This window comes from Scyliorhinus torazame, chromosome 12, assembly GCF_047496885.1.
Source record: "Scyliorhinus torazame isolate Kashiwa2021f chromosome 12, sScyTor2.1, whole genome shotgun sequence".
Lineage (NCBI taxonomy): Eukaryota > Metazoa > Chordata > Chondrichthyes > Carcharhiniformes > Scyliorhinidae > Scyliorhinus > Scyliorhinus torazame.
In genome coordinates, this window is record NC_092718.1 from 106,270,960 (window position 1) to 106,292,038 (window position 21,079).

General features: G+C 43.0%; 1 protein-coding gene across 2 annotated transcripts in view; it reads right to left on the reverse strand.

The window, feature by feature from the left end:
* The window catches only part of LOC140386601 (claudin domain-containing protein 1-like), a 157,995-nt gene that overhangs the window by 106,045 nt on the left and 30,871 nt on the right, over positions 1-21,079 (reverse strand). The gene's annotated exons all lie outside the window — the stretch shown is intronic.

Here is a 21,079-nt window from a genome sequence, read left to right on the forward strand (position 1 = left end):
GGGGTGGAGACGGTCACATGCAGTACCTTACGGACAGAGACTAAAAGCAGACTGTTAGATTTGGCAAAAACAGTGCAGTTAACATTATCTGACAAAATGCGAAAAGATGAGGTAATTATGGGGTGACTAAGCATTTAAAGTTGCCTAAGATGCAGTTTGACTCTTTGGAAATGGCAAAAATTCAGTTGCAAATTAAACAAATGGAACGAGAAAAAATTAAAGCAGCTTGAATACGAAAGAGAGGAAAAAGAAAAGGAGAAGAAAGGAGAAAAGAAAGAATGGCCCGAGCAAACAAAAAGGAGAAAGGGAGATACAGATCAGGGAAAAAGATAAAGAGAGAGAGTTTGAACTTCAGAAAATGGCCATGAAACATGACAGTCAGTAATAATTGGCAGACGTAAAGGGAAACGTACAGTTGGAGGATAGTGAGAAAGAGCGTCAAAGTCGAAGGCTTGGTGGGAATCTATTTAAATATGTCCAAGCATTGCCAAGGTTTGATGAGAAGAAGGTAGCTAAACAAATGAAATGGCCACAGGACATGTAGGTCTGACTGTGTAGCCACCTAAAATGGCTGATTCCCTCTTCATTTGGCCAAAACCCGATTTAAAAAGGCTAACCGAAAAGGCTGATGGGAAAAGCAGCCATCAGGACACAAACGGACAACTGCAGACAGAATAGCGTATTCGGATCTGGGGAAGTCGGCCCAGATCGATACCCAAGACTATTAGCAGCACATCAACCCAGACATCTGCAGCTTAATCGGCTATCCTCGGGTACAATTGCAACATATTAGCAATTGAATGCCGGGCCAGACCTTTCGGCGCTTGCAGTGGCCAAAACAAAGACAGGTGAACGACCACCCCCCGATCGAGGAATCGCCCCATTATTGGAGCATATCGAAACCAGTGATTGGGAACAAGTCCAATCACTTGGGACTCAGGGTCAAGGGCCGCCCCGGGAGGTGGGAAGCCCCTGGGCCCTATAAATTGAGGGGCCAAGTTCAGATCGCTCTCTCTCTCCCTTCTTCACCTGCTCGCAACCTTCGCAAGAACATAGGCCAGAAACAGTAAGTCTGACTCCAGCGATCGCTACCCGATAGAGATTCCTAGCCATCGACCCATATCACCGTTTTGAATCCCGCAGGCCAGATCCAATTCGATAAACCATTCATTTCCCTGACCTGGTGGGCCATCTCCTAAAGTTAAGTATTGGCCAGTAGTGGTAGGTTTTGATATAGATAGTAGGATTATTGTGTAAGTATTGATTGCTATACATAATAAATGACCGTTGATTTCAATCTTACTAAGCGGTGTGCTGACTTATTAATCATAACTCGAGCTTGAACCACGTGGCGGTATCAGAAAGATACCTGGCGACTCGTGAGCAAAGGTGACATAATCAGAGCTAATAAACTAAGGCTAAAAAGAGCAACAACTGATTCAAACAAAGCTGGTAGACCGAGCTCGAGAAGAGTTTGCATCACTCACGGAGGTGGTTCTGGGACGTATGAGGAGGTGAAAAAATCCATCTTAGGTGCATATTTTTATGGGCGAGGTGTTTTCAGAACCCCAAAATGTATCATGGAGTTCAACCAGCCTCTCCCTTTAATGGATTTGTTGCTTTTCCGAGCATGCGGCTTGTTCCCAAGGTGTAATATTACAATTATGGACACGTGGTTTTTAAACACAAAACAAATGTTTATTCCATGAACTCAACTGAACATCTTAAATAAACATTGGACCCATTAACACCCCTTACTTCAAAGATGACCCTGAAAATAATACACCACTAATAATCCCTCAAAATGTTCCTTCAAACATCCAAAAGGCTTCAAACCTTCAAAACAGTAACACAGCAGGTCACAGAATATAGATATTTCCTGTTGTTATGGGCGAGGCATTTTCAGAACCCCAAAATGTATCATGGAGCTCAACCAACCTCCCCTTTTAATGTAATTGTTGCTTTTCCCAGCACACGGCTCGTTCGACAGCAATTATGGACAAATGTTTTTTTAAACACAAAACAATGTGTATTGCATGAACTCAACTTAACATCTTAAATAAACATTGGATCTCTTAACACCCCTTACTTCAAAGATAACTCAGAAAATATTGCAACAGTAAATAACTCCTCAAAATGTTCCTTCAACCTTCCAAGAGACTTAACTTCTTTAACCAGAATCACATCAGGTTAAAGGCTTTACTATTATCAGTTTAAATCACCCAAATGATCCAGAGATAGTCTTTCGGCCAGAGATCCAGCTCACTGCAAACACAGGCACTCCCAAGCTCTTTTCAAACAGAAACTTAACTGCAAAATGGCTGATCTAAAGCCCAGCTCCACCCACTCTCTGACATCACCGTTTTCTTAAAGGCACATTGCTTAAACATCCATGTCTTAAAGGTACTCTCGCATGACACTTCCCCCCCCCCCCCCAAGAAAAAAAAATAAACCATCAACTTCAAGATGGTTTCATTTTTCACTTTTGCACCATCCACTAAGAAATGTACACAGTAAATATATTTTTGTTTAAAAATAAAAACACACGCAAACAGGTATAATAATATAGTCCATTTTTCTTTGTTCTTCTTCATCCAACCGAAATCCTTCTCGATTGACAGTCTCTTTGAACAAAGTCTCTGCACGATTCATCCATTCCTCTACTCCTCGGCATTTCTCTTCAGAATCAGATAATTTAGTTCAATCTGACCACAGAGCTCCTTGCAATTCTCCAGTACAGGAACAACAGCTTTCAGGCAGTCAAGTGCCTGTTGAAAGTCTGCTGTCCATTGAAATTTTTTACGTTTCTTCAGCAATTCCATCAGTGGAGTAATCACTCCACAAAACGTTTGCACAAATGTTCGATCAAATTCATTCATGCTAGGAGATCGCATTATTTCCCTTCGTTTTGAGGGTATCGGAAACTCCGCAATGAAAATGATTCGGGCTTCTCCAAATTCACTTTCGGCTAGGTTCATCACCAAACCCGCCTCCTGAAGTCGATCGAAAAACTCCTTACGATGTTTTAAATGCTCTTTCCATGTCTGGAAGTTGGAAATAAAAGCAGATTGTCCCACTTTCTCAATGCAATCCTTCAAACGTGGGATAGGATAAGAGTCCGTTCTTGTAACTTCATTCACCTTTCGATAGTCCACACACAAACGTTGGGTACCATCTGGTTTAGGTACCATCAGTATGGGTGAGCTTCATTGGCTGCAACCCACTTCAATTATGCCATTTTTAAGCATACTCTCAATCTCTCTGTTAACCTGTGCCAATTTTAAAGGGTTACGTCTGTATGGATGTTGTTTGATAAGAACAGCATTTTCCACATCTACATCATGTATAGCTATTTGAATACTTCCCAATTTATCTCTACAAACTTGCCCATGTGATATCAGTAACTCTTTCAGGTCAGTTTGTTTCTCCTCTGGAAGGTAGCTTAACAATTTATCCCAATTTTTAAGAACATCCTCATTTTCCAATTTAATTTGAGGTATGTCAAATTCGCAGTCATCTGGATTTGGTTCGTCACTTTGAGTTAGAATCATTAAAACCTCCTTTTTCTCTCCTTCCCTTTCAAAGTACCTTTTCAGCATATTCACATGTCACACTCGGTGAGTCTTCCTTCTATCTGGTGTTTTTACCACATAATTCACCTCACTTAATTTCCTTTCAATCTGATACGGTCCACAAAACCTAGCTTTTAAAGGCTCACCTACCACTGGTAACAACACTAAAACTTTATCTCCACTGGCAAAACTACGAACTTTGGATTTCTTGTCCGCTACCCGTTTCATCACTTTTTGTGCAACTTTCAAATGTTGTCTAGCCAATTCACCTGCTCTATTCAATCGTTCCCTAAAATTTGACACGTAATCCAATAGTGTCATTTCCGATTTCTCACCCACCAATTTTTCCTTAATCAATTTAAGTGGTCCTCTGACCTCATGACCAAAAATTAGTTCAAAAGGACAAAATTAGGTACATCCCTAATTGCAAACAATACGAATGGGATTCCTTTATCCCAATCCTCTGGATAATCTTGACAATACGCCCTCAACATTGTCTTTAATGTCTGATGCCACCTTTCTAACGCTCCCTGCGATTCTGGATAGTACGCAGTTGATTTTAAATTGTTTTATTCCTAAGCTAGCCATAACTTCCATGAGCAACTTTGAAGTAAATTTTGTTCCTTGATCCGATTGAATTTCTGTGGGTAGTCCATATCTAGTAAAGAATTTAAGTAACTCCTCCACAATCCTTTTAGCTGTAATATCACGTACTGGAATGGCCTCTGGAAACCTAGTAGACACATCCATTACAGTCAAAATATATTGATTCTCACTTTTTGTTTTAGGAAGCAGTCCTACACAATCGATTAGGACCCTTGTAAAAGGTGCCTCAAATGCTGGAATGGGTATTAAGGGCGTTGGTTTTATCACTGCTTGAGGTTTCCCTATCACTTGACATGATTGACAAAATTTAACTACATCGTTATGTAATCCAGGCCAATAAAAATGACGAATGTGATATAAAATAGTTAGTTCAAATATTAGTTACAGTAATGTAGATGCGAGCCACTCTGACGGTAGTGAATTCACAAATAAGAGACAAAGAGATTCAGAAAGCATGGCAAGGAAGGGGGGAGGGCTCTGATGGAGGAAGGGGAAAAGGATGCTGGGTAACAAGAGGCCCAGGGTTAAGGAATGAGAAGTGAGCCAATTAGGATGTATGGCCAGGTCAGGAGGGGTACAGGATGACCTATGGGAATGTGTATGTGAAACCTGACGCTATTTGAATGTATTTGCAGAGATCCCTTTGTCTCGGACCTCATTCTTTTCTAAGGGGTCCAGGAGGCTGGTTCTGTGTCCCTGAGAAGAGAAGCGACTCAGACTTGCAAGTTGGTTAAAAATAAATAATATTATACCTACAAATCCATCTAGAGTTTTATGGAGGCCAGACTGACGGGTAAAGAATTCACCATTTCTCATTTGGTGCCGGAAACCCGGGATTTCTCCAGACGGTTACCGACCAACTGCGAAATCAGAATTAGACTGATTTTGGACAAGGAAAGTGGAAACGGCCCACAATGTGTGTAGCTGGAAAATGACACGCATCGGTTTTCCCCATTTCTCATGGCCTGGTCACTCGCGGTTGGTACGGAAAGATCGTCTCGACGAAATCAAAGGTCAGTCTGGGGATTAGAAACTTGAACTGATGGGACATCTGGAAAGATGGTTTAGTTCTACGAGTGTTTTTGATGAACTGATGGGACATCGGAAAGATGGTTCAGTTCCACGAGAGTGTTTTTAAAACTATAGTTGATTAAGCTAAAATTGTATCCTTGGACTGTAGTGGCGAGAAACGATAAATTTTAAAACAAACCGGATGCTGCATGTTAGTTAAAGCAGAAGTCTCTCAAAGGGTTAACAGCAGCTGGAGATAACAGGCAGCTTGTGGTGTAATTGGATACCTTTCCTTCGAGTCAGTGAACTCCAGCAAAGTTACGTTTTGAATTAATTAAAGGAAACCAGTGGATTTCTCCACCTCTTTGATAAACGTTGTTATTTTAGCAAGCAATTGATTGAAATTGCCAGAATCTTAAGTTTGAATTACTTGAAATAATATTTATCTCATTTTATTTGTGAATTAATAGAAACTTAAAGAAACTCACTGACAGCATTTTAAAAAGTGTAAATCTGGAGATGACAGCTGACTTTGCTCCGGTATAAATCACCTCAGCTAACTGCTCCCTCATTGATAGCAGCCAACATTTTTGTGAATGTAAGAAAAACTTGTTAAAAGAAAAATTAAGATAAAGATTTAATTAAGTTGTAAAAGTTATACAAGTTTGTGTTCAGCAAATCGTAAATTCAGTTCCGAGTTGAGATCAGTGCTAAGCTTGCAGGTTGCAGTAATTCAATTTGAATTTTCAAACATTTTAAGTTTTAAAAGAACACTGCTAAAACCTTTTAAATAATTTTGCCAAGTCGCAAAAATTGCCATTCGTTGTAAATAGGCAAATAATTGTTTTAAAAAGAGAGCCAAAGTATAAAAGCTAAAGAGTTAATTAGATTACGGAGACAATATTGTCAACATGAGAGGGATAAGATCATGTTATTAAGTTGGCAAGAAAATGCCCATAAAATGGGGATTCCAATTTGTGAAAGGGGGAACCAGAAAACTCTGGAGATCTTGAAAAAGGAGTGTGCATTCAAAAAACACGCAATAAAGTGAGGGTGGACTCGAGTTTTAAAAAAAGAGCTACGTAGTTCAATGGCTGGCCTTGCATTGACAGAAGGAGATGAGGACCCAGAGAATTGGACCATGTCAGGTATAAGAACATAAGAACTAGAAGCAGGAGTAGGCCATCTGGCCCCTCGAGCCTGCTCCACCATTCAATGAGATCATGGCTGATCTTCTGTGGACTCAGTTCCACTTTCCGGTCCGAACAGCATAACCCTTAATCCCTTTATTCTTCAAAAAATTATCTATCTTTATCTTAAAAACATTTAATGAAGGAGCCTCTACTGCTTCACTGGGCAAGGAATTCTATAGATTCTCAACCCTTTGGGTGAAGTTCCTCCTAAACTCAGTCCTAAATCTACTTCCCCTTATTTTGAGGCTATGCCCCCTAGTTCTGCTTTCACCCGCCAGTGGAAACAACCTGCCCACATCTATCCTATCTATTCCCTTCATGATTTTATATGTTTCTATAAGATCCCCCCTCATCCTTCTAAATTCCAACGAGTACATATTCCCAGTCTACTCAACCTCTCCTCGTAATCCAACCCCTTCAGCTCTGGGATTAACCTCGTGAATCTCCTCTGCACACCCTCCAGTGCCAGTACGTCCTTTCTCAAGTAAGGAGACCAAAACTGAACACAATACTCCAGGTGTGGCCTCACTAACACCTTATACAATTGCAGTATAACCTCCCTAGTCTTAAACTCCATCCCTCTAGCAATGAAGGACAAAATTCCATTTGCCTTCCATTCCCCTTACAAACAATAAACCTCCCCCCCCGCCGCCCCCCCCCCCCGTAACAAAATAACACAAAATCGCCCTGAGCAAGATATATACATGGTAAGATGATATATTTACAGAGCTTTATGCACTGGCTCTCGCCCGTTCGTGCCAGTCTCCCCCACCCTCCATGTTATCCCCCACTCGTCCGTCCCCTCAAGCAATTTCTCGTTCCCCCTCCCCTCCCCCCCCCCCCCCCCAGGGTTGCTGCTGCTGCTGACCGACCTTCCTCTAACGCTCCGCGAGGTAGTCTAGGAACGGTTGCCACCGCCTGTAGAACCCCTGTGCAGACCCACTTAAGGCAAACTTAATCCTTTCCAACTTTATGAACCCAGCCATGTCGTTTGTCCAGGCCTCCACGCTAGGGGGCTTCGCCTCCTTCCACATTAGCAAGTTCCTTCGCCGGGCTACCAGGGCCGCAAAGGCCAGAATGCCGGCCTCTTTCACCTCCTGCACTCCCGGCTCGTCCACTACTCCAAATATTGCTAGCCCCCAGCTTGGCTTGACCCGGACTTTCGCCACCTGAGATATTGCTCCCGCCACTCCTCTCCAGAACCCCTCCAGTGCCGGGCATGACCAAAACATATGGACATGGTTCGCCGGACTCCCTGAACACCTTCCACATCTGTCCTCAACCCCAAAGAACCTACTCAACCTTGCCCCGGTCAAGTGTGCTCTGTGAACCACCTTAAATTGTATCAGGCGGAGCCTGGCACACGAGGAGGAGGAATTGACCCTACCCAGGGCATCAGCCCACAAACCTTCTTCGATCTCCTCCCCCAGCTCCTCCTCCCATTTACCCTTCAACTCTTCTGCTAGCGCTTCCCCCTCTTGTTTCATCTCTTGGTGTATTGCCGAATCCTTGCCCTCCCTGACCCATACACCCGAGATCACCCTGTCTTGAATTTCCTGTGTCGGGAGCAGCGGGAATTCCCTGACCTGTCGCCTCACAAAATCCCTCACCTGCATAGATCTGAATGCATTTCCCGGGGGTAGCTCAAACTTCTCCTCCAGTGCCCCTAGGCTCACAAATGGCCTATCGATGAACAGGTCCCCCATTCTTCTAATACCCGCCCGGTGTCCATTTGCCTTCTTAATCACCTGTTGCACCTGTAAACCAACTTTTTGCGACTCATTCACTAGCACACCCAGGTCTCTCTGCACAGCAGCACGTTTTAATATTTTATCATTTAAATAATAATCCCTTTTGCTGTTATTTCTACCAAAATGGATAACCTCACATTTGTCAACATTGTATTCCATCTGCCAGACCCTAGCCCATTCACTTAGCCATTTCAAATTAGTCTTAGAGATTTCAAATCTCTCTGCAGACTTCCAGTATCCTCTGCACTTTTTGCTTTACCACTTATCTTAGTGTCGTCTGCAAACTTGGACACATTGCCCTTGGTCCCCCAACTTCAAATCATCTATGTAAATTGTGAACAGTTGTGGTCCCAACACTGATCCCTGAGGGACACCACTAGCTACTGATTGCCAACCAGAGAAACACCCATTAATCCCCACTCTTTGCTTTCTATTAATTAAACAATCTTCTATCCATGCTACTATTTTCCCCTTAATGCCATGCATCTTTATCTTATGCAGCAACCTTTTGTGTGGCACCTTGTCAAATGCTTTCTGGAAATCCACATCCATTGGCTTCCTGTTATCTACCGCACTGGTAATGTCCTCAAAAAATTCCACTAAATTAGTTAGGCACGACCTGCCCTTTATGAACCCATGCTGCGTCTGCGCAATGGGACAATTTCCATCCAGATGCCTCGCTATTTCTTCCTTGATGATAGATTCCAGCATCTTCCCTGCTACCGAAGTTAAGCTCACTGGCCTACAATTATCCGCTTTCTGCCTACCTCCTTTTTTTAAACAGTGGTGTCACGTTTGCTAATTTCCAATCCGCTGGGACCACCCCAGAGTCGAGTGAATTTTGGTAAATTATCACTGGTGCATTTGCAATTTCCCTAGCCATCTCTTTTAGCACTCTGGGATGCATGCCATCAGGGCCAAGAGACTTGTCTACCTTTAGCCCCATTAGCTTGCCCATCACTACCTCCTTGGTGATAACAATCATCTCAAGGTCCTCACCTGTCATTGCCTCATTTCCATCAGTCACTGGCATGTTATTTGTGTCTTCCACTGTGAAGACCAACCCAAAAAACCTGTTCAGTTCCTCAACCATTTCCTCATCTCCCACTATTAAATCTCCCTTCTCATCCTCGAAAGGACCAATATTTACCTGAGCCACTCTTTTTTGTGTTACATATTTGAGTAAACTTTTACTATCTGTTTTTATATTTTGAGCAAGTTTACTCTCATAATCTATCTTACTCTTCTTTATAGCTTTTTTAGTAGCTTTCTGTTGCCCCCTAAAGATTGCCCAGTCCTCTAGTCTCCCACTGATCTTTGCTACTATGTGTGCTTAGTCTCCCACTAATCTTTGCTGCTTTGTATGCTTGGTATGCGGGTAGAATCCCGACTGCACCAGTAGCATTGTCTGCACTAATTCCAGAACCACCAGGGTATCATAATTTATATCCAGTCACTGCTCCCCAGATTCAAATCATGCCAGCCTCTCCAGCCCCTTCGATTGATAGCTTGGGTCCGATTTCAGCATCTTCACTGTCTGTTAGAGAAGGGGAGCTCTGTTCAACAAGCCCAGTTAGCTCTAAGGCCCGATCTCGGATAAAGAGAGAGGGGCCTGATCCTATCCAGAAACAATCACGCATACCACCTAGATCCCTTCAGACCGATATGGTAGGACAGAAAAGTATGAGAACAAAGAAAGAGGATGGGAATGGTTCTGAGGAACTGGAGCTCCCCAGAGTGGCAGGGAAGGACATCAAAGTCTTTGAAGAGCCAGAGCAATTCGCTAGAGCGCCCCCTAGTGAGACTCAGACAGTTGCCGACTAGGAAAATACCAAATCCTGACGCGGTAACGGCGGCAGCCCAGCCCACGATAGACGTTTATTTCCCACGGAGACCCAGTGAGATGATGGCTACTCTGGCTGCAATCCCAGACAGGAAGAAATCTCCTGCTGCTTTCGTGGATTATCTGAGAACTACCATCTCAGTTTATCAAGCTGATTCAAGGGACCTCTGGGCCCTAGTCCAGCAGGTTTCAACACCAGCAGAGTACCGCAATCATCTCAATCACTTGAATTATGCTAGCCACGCCGCACTTCAGCAAGCCCATGCTTTGGACGATGATAGACGGGCACAAATCCTGAATGCGTTGAAGGTCACATTTCAAAAGCCCATACACATTTCTGCTATCTTAGACCTCAAACCTACAAAGACTGAAGTGCCAGAGGAATTTCTGGAACGTTTTGATGAAATCTACCGTGGGCAGTCAGGCGACCTGCCGTACAAAAATGGTCAGAATTCCCCTCAATATTGTGCTATGTTAATGCATTGCCTACCACCTTCCGTGGCTACTGCCGTGAAATGTAATAACCTGAATTGGACAGAGAACGACCCTTCTCAGGTGGCCAGGGCAGTCAGATTTTATTGGAAGGAGGGTGTAGGCCAGGAAGGAGGTTCAGTTACAAAGATTAAGACTGAGTATGGAATGAAAAAGGATGATCTGAGACCCCACCCAGCGGCAGATACGGTGGCTTACCAGCTGGAACCCCAATATTGTGACCTTGGGTGCGTGGATCAACATGGGGTAGGATATCAAACCAACCCAAATGGACCCTCAGCTCCTCTTTATGGCCCACCGTATGCACCAACAGCTTCACAACTGCCACCCCATCTGAGGGGCCATTGCTCTACTGGGAAAAGAGGACGGGGCAGATATAGAGGGAACAATATATGTTTTAATTGCGGCCGTGCAGATCACTGATAACAGGAATGCCCCTTTAAAAGACGGGCAGCAGAAGGAGACTACCCAACCCAAAGGAGGGGGTACCCACCAAGGGGAGGACAGACGAGGTACACTGACCTCTCCCAGGCAAACCCTTTCCCAACACAGGATTGACTAGCTAATTTAGTCATAAGGACTCTCCAATCGGAGAGGGAACCTATTATTTCTCTGCAGATAGGAGATCAACACTGCCCATTTGTAATCGACACTGGAGCAGCCATGTCTTCGGTGCAATCAGAATTCGACTACCACTATCCGGCCACACCCAGCATTTGTTGGGGTTCCAAGGACAGGCGTGTGAGTATCCTATTTCTGAACCTGTGACAGTCACGTACGAGAATAAGTCTGCGGATCATCAGTTTGTGGTGACTACTGGATTGGACTGTAACTTGTTGGCCCGAGATTTACTGTGCATCTTCCAGCTACAGCTAGAGTGCAGAGACGAAGGGGTAACGGTTCAATCATGGAGGATGAGACAACAGTGCTATATTTCTTTCACTCCCCAGTGGTGGACGTTAGACATTGAACATTCACTGCACCACGTTACCCTGGCCTATGACAGAACCGGACAAAACAGGGAGTTGGAGGACAAATACCGGCCATTAATTGGGACCAAATGGCCAGTCAAGATTACAGCCACAGTAACGGGAAAAGGTACAGCCGATTTTGTGACAACACCACCACATTTATGGCCACAGTCAGCTTCTGTGGGCCCTCATATTACATGTCAGGTCCACGACTAGTACCATGCCAAGGATCTGGGGCCTATGGTAAGGAGGGCAGTGGATCATGGAAATTCAAGACCTAACCGCTAACATCACTAAATTTATGGATCGCATACGGGATCACCTGGACGGAATGCAGGACCCTGGCTCTTGGGGTAACTGGGGATTTGGAGGTTGGAAGGACTGGTTGATAAATATGGCTATGTATTTAGCAGTGGCACTCGGCTGCATCTTTGTGGGCCTGGCCATCCTTAAATGCGTAGAATGCGGGGTGCATTGGAACAAATAGACGCCCCTAGAATCTTGGCTATTAGGATCTACGAGGGTGCAGCAGATGAAGGGGGGCTGCTACAGGAATTGGAAATGCAGCGACAAATCTTATTAGATGAGGAGCCATAGCTCCAGATTGAATAGATAGGTTATCATGAAATGATAAAAGGAGGGAAATCCGAATGTGATATAAAATAGTTTGTTCAAACATTAGTTACAGTAATGTAGATGCGAGCCAGACTGATGGTAGTGAGTTCACAAATAAGAGACAAAGAGATTCAGAAAGCATGGCAAGGAAGGGGGGAGGGCTCTGATGGAGGAAGGGGAAAAGGATGCTGGGTAACAAGAGGCCCAGGGTTAAGGAATGAGAAGTGAGCCAATTAGGATATATGGCCAGGTCAGGAGGGGTATAGGATGACTGATGGGAATGTGTATGTGAAACCTGATGCCATTTGAATGTATTTCCAGAGATCCCTTTGTCTCGGACCTCATTCGTTTCCAAGGGGTCCAGGAGACTGGTTCTGTGGCCCTGAGAAGCGAGTCAGACTTGCAAGTTGGTTAAAAATAAATAATATTATGCCGACAAATCTATCTCAAGTTTTATTGAGGCCAGACTGACGGGTAAAGAATTCAACATTTGTCAAAAATATTTCTGGATTTTAGCTTGAGTTTTCCGTATTTCCAAATGACCTCCCACTGGTACCTCATGTGCAACTCGCAACACCTCCTTTCTATACCCTACCGGCAATACTACTTGATGAACCTCTGCCCACTTTTCATCTGCCGGCATATGTACAGGTCTCCATTTTCTCATCAATACATCATTTTTACGGTGATAACACTCTGGTATACTCTCAGATCCGTCTTCCGTATATGCTTTCTGATATGTCCGTTTTATTTCTACATCTTTCTGTTGGAACTCCGCCAACTTTCCTGAACTAAAAATATCCGCCTCATCCTCCACCTGTTCTTGTTCTTTTTCAACCATCTGATCAAAAATTGTTTCTGATAATTACACTTGAACTTCATCTTCACTCTTCGATTTCTCCTCGTCTTAACCTGTGACTTTGCGACCTGGTTACTACACAACCCGGAAAAATCCCAGGATATTTGTCCTTCAACACTTCAGTTGACTGATTATCCAATGGCTTATCAACCACAGTGGGCATCACTCCCACCTGCGATCCAGCTGTATCATTACCCAAGATGAACTGTATTCCTGGACAAGATAGTTTGCACCTCCTTCGCTTCCCTTGACCACTAACAAACCCCACCGTCTTATCCTGTTTTACCACATCAGCCTTCAATGTGCTTTTCTTCAACCACCAACACGGACTTACATGGCCTAGTTTATTACAGTGAAAACATTTGAAACTTTTAATTTCTTTTCCACCCTCCTGGATTTCCTTTTTAATCTGAGGTACACTCTTTATTACATAAGAACATAAGAACTAGGAACAGGAGTCGGCCATCTGGCCCCTCGAGCCTGCTCCGCCATTTAACGAGATCATGGCTGATCTTGGTGGACTCAGCTCCACTCTCCGGCCCGTACACCATATCCCCGAATCCCTTTATTCTTTAGAGAGGCATCTATCTTTTTCTTAAAAACGTTTAAAGAAGGAGCCTCAACTCCTTCACTGGGCAAGGAATTCCAGAGATTCACAACCCTTTGGGTGAAGAAATTCCTCCTACACTCCGTCCTTAATCTACCTCCCCTTATTTTGAGGCTATGCCCCCTAGTTCTGCATTCCCCGACCAGTGGAAACAACCTGCCCGCATCTATCCTATCTATTCCCTTCATAATTTTATATGTCTCAATAAGATCCCCCCGCATCCTTCTAAACTCCAATGAGTACAGTCGCAGTATACTCAACCTCTCGTCATAATGTAATCCCCTCAACTCTGGGATCAACCTAGTGAATCTCCTCTGCACTCCCTCCAGTGCCAATATGTCCTTTCTCAGGTAAGTAGACCAAAACTGAACACAATACTCCAGATGCGGCCTCAGCAACACCCTATACAATTGCTTTATTGTCTCCTATCAGATTACCTTTACCACTTGAGTATTTCTCATGTCCCCAGTTTCTATCCCTCACCGGCTGAAACTAATGTCGGAAACCAATCTTTGATTTATGAACTAATTCATAATCATCTGCCATTTCCGCTGCTAATCTCGCAGTTTTAACCCTCTGTTCTTCCACAAGAGTTCTCACTACATCAGGAATTGAATTTTTAAACTCCTCCAAAAGTATAATTTCTAGCTTCATACGTTTGGTCTATTTTCAAAACCCTTATCCACCTATCAAAATTACTCTGTTTGAGCCTTTCAAACTCCATGTATGTTTGACCAAATTCTTTCCTTAAATTTTTAAACCTGTGTCTGCAAGCGTCAGGCACTAGCTCATATGCACTTAAGATGGATTTCTTCACTTCCCCACATGTTCCAAATACCTCCTCCGGTAGTGGTGCAAACACTTCACTAGCTCTACCTACCAGATTTGTTTGAATCAGTAGCACCCACATGGCCTGTTAGCATTTCATTTGTTTAGCTACCTTCTCAAAGAAAATGAAAAAGACTTCCAATTCCTTCTCGTCAAACCTTGGCAATGCTTGAACATATTTAAATAGAGTCCCACCAAGCCTTCGACTTTGACGCTCTTTCTCACTATCCTCATCATTATCATCCAACTGCACGTTTCCCTTTACGTCTGCCAATTTTAACTGATTGTCATGTTTCATGGCCATTTTCTGAAGTTCAAACTCCCTCTCTTTATCTTTTTCCCTGATCTGTATCTCCCTTTCTTTTTTTTTTCGTTCTGCTAGGGCTATTCTTTCTTTTCTCCTTTTCTTTTTCCTCTCTTCTTTCTTTTTCCTCTCTCTTTCTTTTTCCTCTCTCTTTCTTTTTCCTCTCTTCTCACTCTCGTATGCCAGCCGCTTTAATTCTTTCTCATGTTCCATTTGTTTATAATTTGCAACTGAATTTTTGCCATTTCCAATGAGTCAAACTCTATCTCAAGCAACTTTATATGCTTAACCACCGACATAATTACCTCATCTTTTCGCATTTTGTCAGGTAATGTTAACTGCAATGTTCTTGCCAAATCTAGCAGTCTGCTTTTCGTTTCTGTCCATAAGTACTATGTGTAACATTCTCCACCCCTAAAATCTTCTGAGCCTCTGAAAGAGCCATTGTTCACAACACTCTCCCCAACAATCCTTCACTGTCTTTAAGTTCACAAAAGCCAATCTAATAGATAGCCTTTCATCCCCCTCGAACCCCCAGTTGTTATGGGCGAGGTGTTTTCAGAACCCCAAAATGTATCATGGAGTTCAACCAACCTGTCCCTTTAATGGATTTGTTGCTTTTCCGAGCACACGGCATTTTCCCTAGGTGTGGAATTACAATTATGGACACATGGGTTTTTAAACACAAGCAATGTTTATTCCTTGAACTCAACTTAACATCTTAAATAAACATTGGATCTCTTAACACCCCTTACTTCAAAGATAACTCAGAAAATATTGCAACAGTAAATAACTCCTTAAAATGTTCCTTCAAACTTCCAAGAGACTTAACACTTTTAAACAGAATCACATCAGGTTAAAGGCTTTACTATTGAGTTTAAATCGCTCAAATGATCCAGAGATAGTCTTTCATGGCAGAGATCCAGCTCGCTGCAAACACAGACACACCCCAAGCTCTTTTTCTCCAAACTGCAGCTCTCTGGAAACACACAGACACACACAATCTGCTTTTTCAAACTGCAAAACTAAACTGCAAAATGGCTGACCTAACCTCAGCTCCACCCAGTCTCGGACATCACTGTTTTCTTAAAGGTACATGGCTTAAACATCCATTTCTTAAAGGTACTCTCACATGACAATATGAACTAGTGCCCGAAGCTTATAGACAAAGGTTTAGAAATTTAAGGAAAGAATTTGGTCATACTTTTGAAGGAATTTAAAAATTCAATTCCTGGTGTAGTGAGAACTCATGTGGAAGAGCAGAGAGTTTAGCAGCAGAAATGGCAGATTATGAATTAGTTCATAAATCAAAGCTTGGTTTCCGCCATCAGTTTCAGCCGGTGAGGGATAGAAACTGGGGATATGAGAAATACTCAAGTGGTAAAAGTAAAGGTGATCTTATGGAAGATAATAAGGAGAGTGTACCTCAGATTAAAAAAGAAATCCAGGAGGGTGAAAAGAAATGAAAATTTTCAAATGTTTTCACTGTCATAAACTAGGCCATGGAAAGTCAGTGTTGGTGGTTGAAGAAAAGCACTGGGAAGGCTGATTTGGTAAAACAGGATAAGACAGTGGGGTTTGTTAGAGTGGTAAAGGAAAGCCCAAGGGAAGCGAAGGAGGTGCAAAAGAGTGTACAGCCTGTTCAAGACGCGATTGATAAGAAGGTGTCAGATGTCTTTAAAGAATTTATTTCTGTGGGTAACGTTTACTCATGTGTATCAGGAGGAGCAGGTAAAGAAGTCACAATTTTTAGAGATACGGGAGCTAGTCAATCTTTGATGGTAAGAGATGGGGAGTTATGTAGTTTGGGAAGAATGTTGCCAGAAAAGGTGGTAATATCTGGGATTCAGGGTGAGAGCAGTAGCGTTCCATTATATGAGGTAAGGTTGGAAAGTCCAGTGAAGAGTGGCGAAGTGGTAGAAGGAGTAATAGAGAAACTATCTTGTCCAGGAATACAGTTTATCTTGGGTAATGATATAGCTGGATTGCAGGTGGGAGTGATGCCTACTGTGGTTAAGCCAGTGGAAATTCAGACAAGTGAAGGTGTTGAAGGACGAATATCCTGGGATTTTTCCAGATTGCGTAGTAACAGGATCGCAAAGTCACAGGTTAAGACAAGAGGAGAAATCAAAGAGTGAAGGTGAAGTTGAAGTGCAATTATCGATTTTTGATCAGATGGTTGAAAAAGAACAAGAACAGGTGGAGGATGAGGCGATATTTTGAGTTCAGGATAATTGGCGGAGTTGCAACAGAAAGATATAGAAATAAAACGGATATATCAGAAAGCATATACGGAAGAGGAATCTGAGAGTATACCAGAGTGTTATTACTGTAAAAGTGATATCTTGATGAGAAAATGGAGACCTGCACATATGCAGGCGGTTGAACAGTGGGCAGAAGTTCATCAAGTAGTATTGCCCGTAGGGTATAGAAAGGAGGTGTTGCGAGTTGCACATGAGGTACCAATGGGAGGTCATTTGGGAATAAGGAAAACCCAAGCTAAAATCCAGAAACATTTTTATTGGCCTGGACTACATAAAGATGTAGTTAAATTTTGTCAATCATGTCAAACATGTCAAGTGATAGGGAAACCTCAAGCAGTGATAAAACCAGCGCCCTTAATACCCATTCCAGCATTTGAGGAACCTTTTACAAGGGTTCTAATTGATTGCGTAGGACCGCTTCCTAAAACAAAAAGGGGGAATCAATACCTTTTGACTATAATGGATGTGTCTACCAGGTTTCCAGAGGCCATTCCAGTATGTAATATTACAGCTAAAAAGGATTGTGGAGGAGTTACTTAAATTCTTTACTAGATATGGACTACCCATAGAAATACAATCGGATCGAGGATCAAATTTTACCTCAAGGTTATTCAAAGAAATTATGGATAGCTTAGGAATAAAACAACTTAAATCAACTGCGAACCATCAAAAATCAGAGGGAGCATTAGAAAGGTGGCATCAGACATTAAAGACAATGTTGTCACGATTATCCAGAGGATTGGGAGAAAGGAATTCCATTCGTACTGTTTGCAATTAGGGATACAACTAATGAGTCAACCAACTTTAGTCCTTTTGAACTAATTTTTGGTCATGAGGTAAGACGACCACATAAATTGATTAAGGAAAAATTGTTGAGTGAGAAATCGGAAATTGCATTATTGGATTAAGTTTCAAATTTTAGGGAACGATTAAATAGAGCAGATGAATTGGCTAGACAAATTTAAAAGTTGCACAAAATGTGATGGAACAGGACTCGGACAAGAAATCCAAAGTTCGTAGTTTTGCCAGTGAAGATAAAGTTTCAGTATTGTTATCAGTGGTAGGTGAAACTTTAAAAGCAAGGTTTTGTGGACCTTATCAGATTGAAAGGAAATTAAGTGAGGTGAATTATGTGGTAAAAACACCAGATAGCAAGAAGACCCACCGAGTGTGTCATATGAATATGCTTAAAATGTACTTTGAAAGGGAAGGAGAGAAAAAGGTGGTTTTAATGATTCTAACTCAAAGTGACGAACCAAATCCAGATGACTGTGAATTTGACATACCTCAAATTAAATTGGAAAGGGAGGATGTTCTTAAAAATTGAGATAAATTGTTGAGTTATCTTCCAGAGGAAAAACAAACTGACCTGAAAGATATCACATGGGCAAGTTTGTGGAGATAAATTGGGAAGTACTAAAATGGCTATACATGATGTAGATGTGGGAAATGCTGTTCCAATCAAAAACATCCTTATAAACTTAACCCTTTAAAATTGGCACAATGGCATAATTGAAGTGGGTTGCAGCCAATGGAGCTCACCAATAGTGATGGTGCCTAAACCACACAGTACCCAACTGTTGTGTGTGGACTATAGAAAGGTTAATGCAGTTACAAGGACGGACTCTTATCCTATCCCACATTTGGAGGATTGCATTGAGAAAGTGGGACAGTCCACTTTTATTTCCAAATTGGATTTACTTAAAGGTTACTGGCAGGTACCTTTATCCGAAATGGCGAAGGGGATTTCAGCTTTTGTGATTCCAGGTGGTCTATACCAATTCAAAATTATGCCATTTGGCATGAAAAACACCCCAGCCACATTTTAACGGTTAACTAACAAAGTTGTTTCAGGATTACCCAATTGTGCGGTATACTTCGACGATAAGGTAATTTTCAGCCAGGCATGGACAGACCATTTAAAACATCTGATGGAGTTATTCGATCGACTTCAGGAGGAGGGTTTGGTGACAAACCTAGCCAAAAGTGAATTTGGAAAAGCCCAAGTCACTTTCCTTGAGGAGTATTTGATACCCTCAAGACAAAGACAAAGGGCGATTTCTTGGCATGAATGGATTTGAACGAACATTTGTGCAAAAGTTTTGGAACATGATTGCTCCACTGATGGACTTGAAGAAACTTCGAAAATTTAAATGGACAGCGGACTTTCAACAGGCATTTGACTGCCTGAAAGCTGTGATAACCAATGCTCCTGTGTTACAAAATTACAAGGGACTCTGATCAGTTTGAACTAAAATATCTGACTTTTAAGAGAAATGCCGAGGCGCAGCGTAGCCATCTGGGATGGCCACTTGCAGAATACAAAATGAACGCTCGCAAAGAATGAAGGGAACTGTGGACAATGTTAGGGAAACAAGCAGGCACAGAACCTGTGTGCATATTGGAGAAACAGCTCCCAGACGGAACTGAAACTATAGGTCAATTAGCATACTGATGGCCCATCTCTGGGGTCAAAGGAAAGACACTCAAGCAACTGATACTGTTTCAGACATCCCAGTGCCAGTTCCCCAACCGAAAGCACAAACAAAGCAAGGCCAACGGCCACCAAAGGCACGCCCAGCCATCAGGGCACCCACCCCTTTATTGGTCAAGATCAATACCAGTGGTCGCGAAGCCAATTAATTGGGGCCAAGTTTAAGGCCCGCCTTAAAGCGCGCAAAGCCCCTCCGGGTATAAGAAGGAACCCCCACGAGAGAATTGCTCTCTTGGATTTGGCTCTCAAAGCGGAGAGACCCATCCACCAGCTGCACCAGAAGCAAGTAAGTTCAAGGTTAACGCTCGCTACCAGACGGACGACCTTAGCTGTTCTTCTGTACCACTTCGAACCCAACAACCTCAGATCCGAACAACGGCCATTGTTCTTCTGACTGAGTGGGCACCCGAAGCTAAGTATAGGCGTTAGCATTAGAGATAGCTTCGTTTGTAGTACTTTGTGCATGAGTAGATATTACTGTGTGTGTAAATAAATAGTATTGACTTTGAACTAACTAACTGGTGTATTGGCTCTTTGATCAGTATTCGGGTTTGAACCTTGTGGTGGTATCGAAAGATACCTGCCGACTCCAAAGCAAACATAATTAGGATTAAGGAAGGCGACCATATTGACCGCCATATTCATAACCAGAGAAGCAGAGCAACATTACTGGCGACATCTGACAGGACTCGACCTAGAAGTGGCCTAGTCACTCCGAGAGAACCCAAAATTTGAATTAGAATCCAATTGGAAACAGGAAAAACCACAAGCGCACGACCAATACTGATCAAACCACCAAGATTCGGAAGTGTGTTATTTGCATGCGTACTAACAGGGATACAAGGTAAACCGGAGAGATTTTGTTGCATAAATCTGTCGGGAGTTTTGTAGGCCGGAAATTACCGTAAGCCGTACCCGTGTTTACATCACCACTTTATTCCCCCTGTTCCAAATTCGGTAGAAACCCCAGAGATAGCGATAGAAATGGCAATGAAGGCAATGGAACGCCTTATGAACCCCCAAGAATTCAAGGTCGCAGCGACCAGTAGAGTAGGACAGTGTCACGGATGGGAAGAGGAGATTAGAAAATATCTCAAAGAGAAAGGTTTGCGCCTTGAGTGAATTTTGTGCGAACGATGAAACAGGTCCCGGGAGTATAGAGCCCGCAAAGTGCCCGGACAGGACTGACCCTCTGCCCGCACAGCGCCCGGACAGGAATGACCCACTGCCCACATAGTACCCGGACAGGACTGACCCTCTGTCCGCACAGCGCCTGCACTGTCCCGACCCCCCCAGCCCGTGCAGTTCTCTCACAGTACCAACTCCCCCCGCCTGCGCAGCGATCTCACTGCTCTGCTCTTGTAGCCACAGTATTTATATGACTCGTCCAGTTCAGTTTCTGGTCAACGGTAATCCCCAGGACGTATTCAGTGATGGTAATGCCACGGAATGTCCTGGGGAAATTGTTAGATCCTCTCATGTTGGAGATGGTCAGTGAAAGGGTTAATGAATCAAATCACACAAGTTTATGTATAAAACCTATACAGGCTTTAAAATAAAACTTAGTGCTCACATGGGCTGCTGGAGAAGCTTGAATTCCCCCACACACACACAACAAGCTGGCAGAAGGCTGTTGCCATAACTGATAAGACTCAAGGACCTTTTAAAT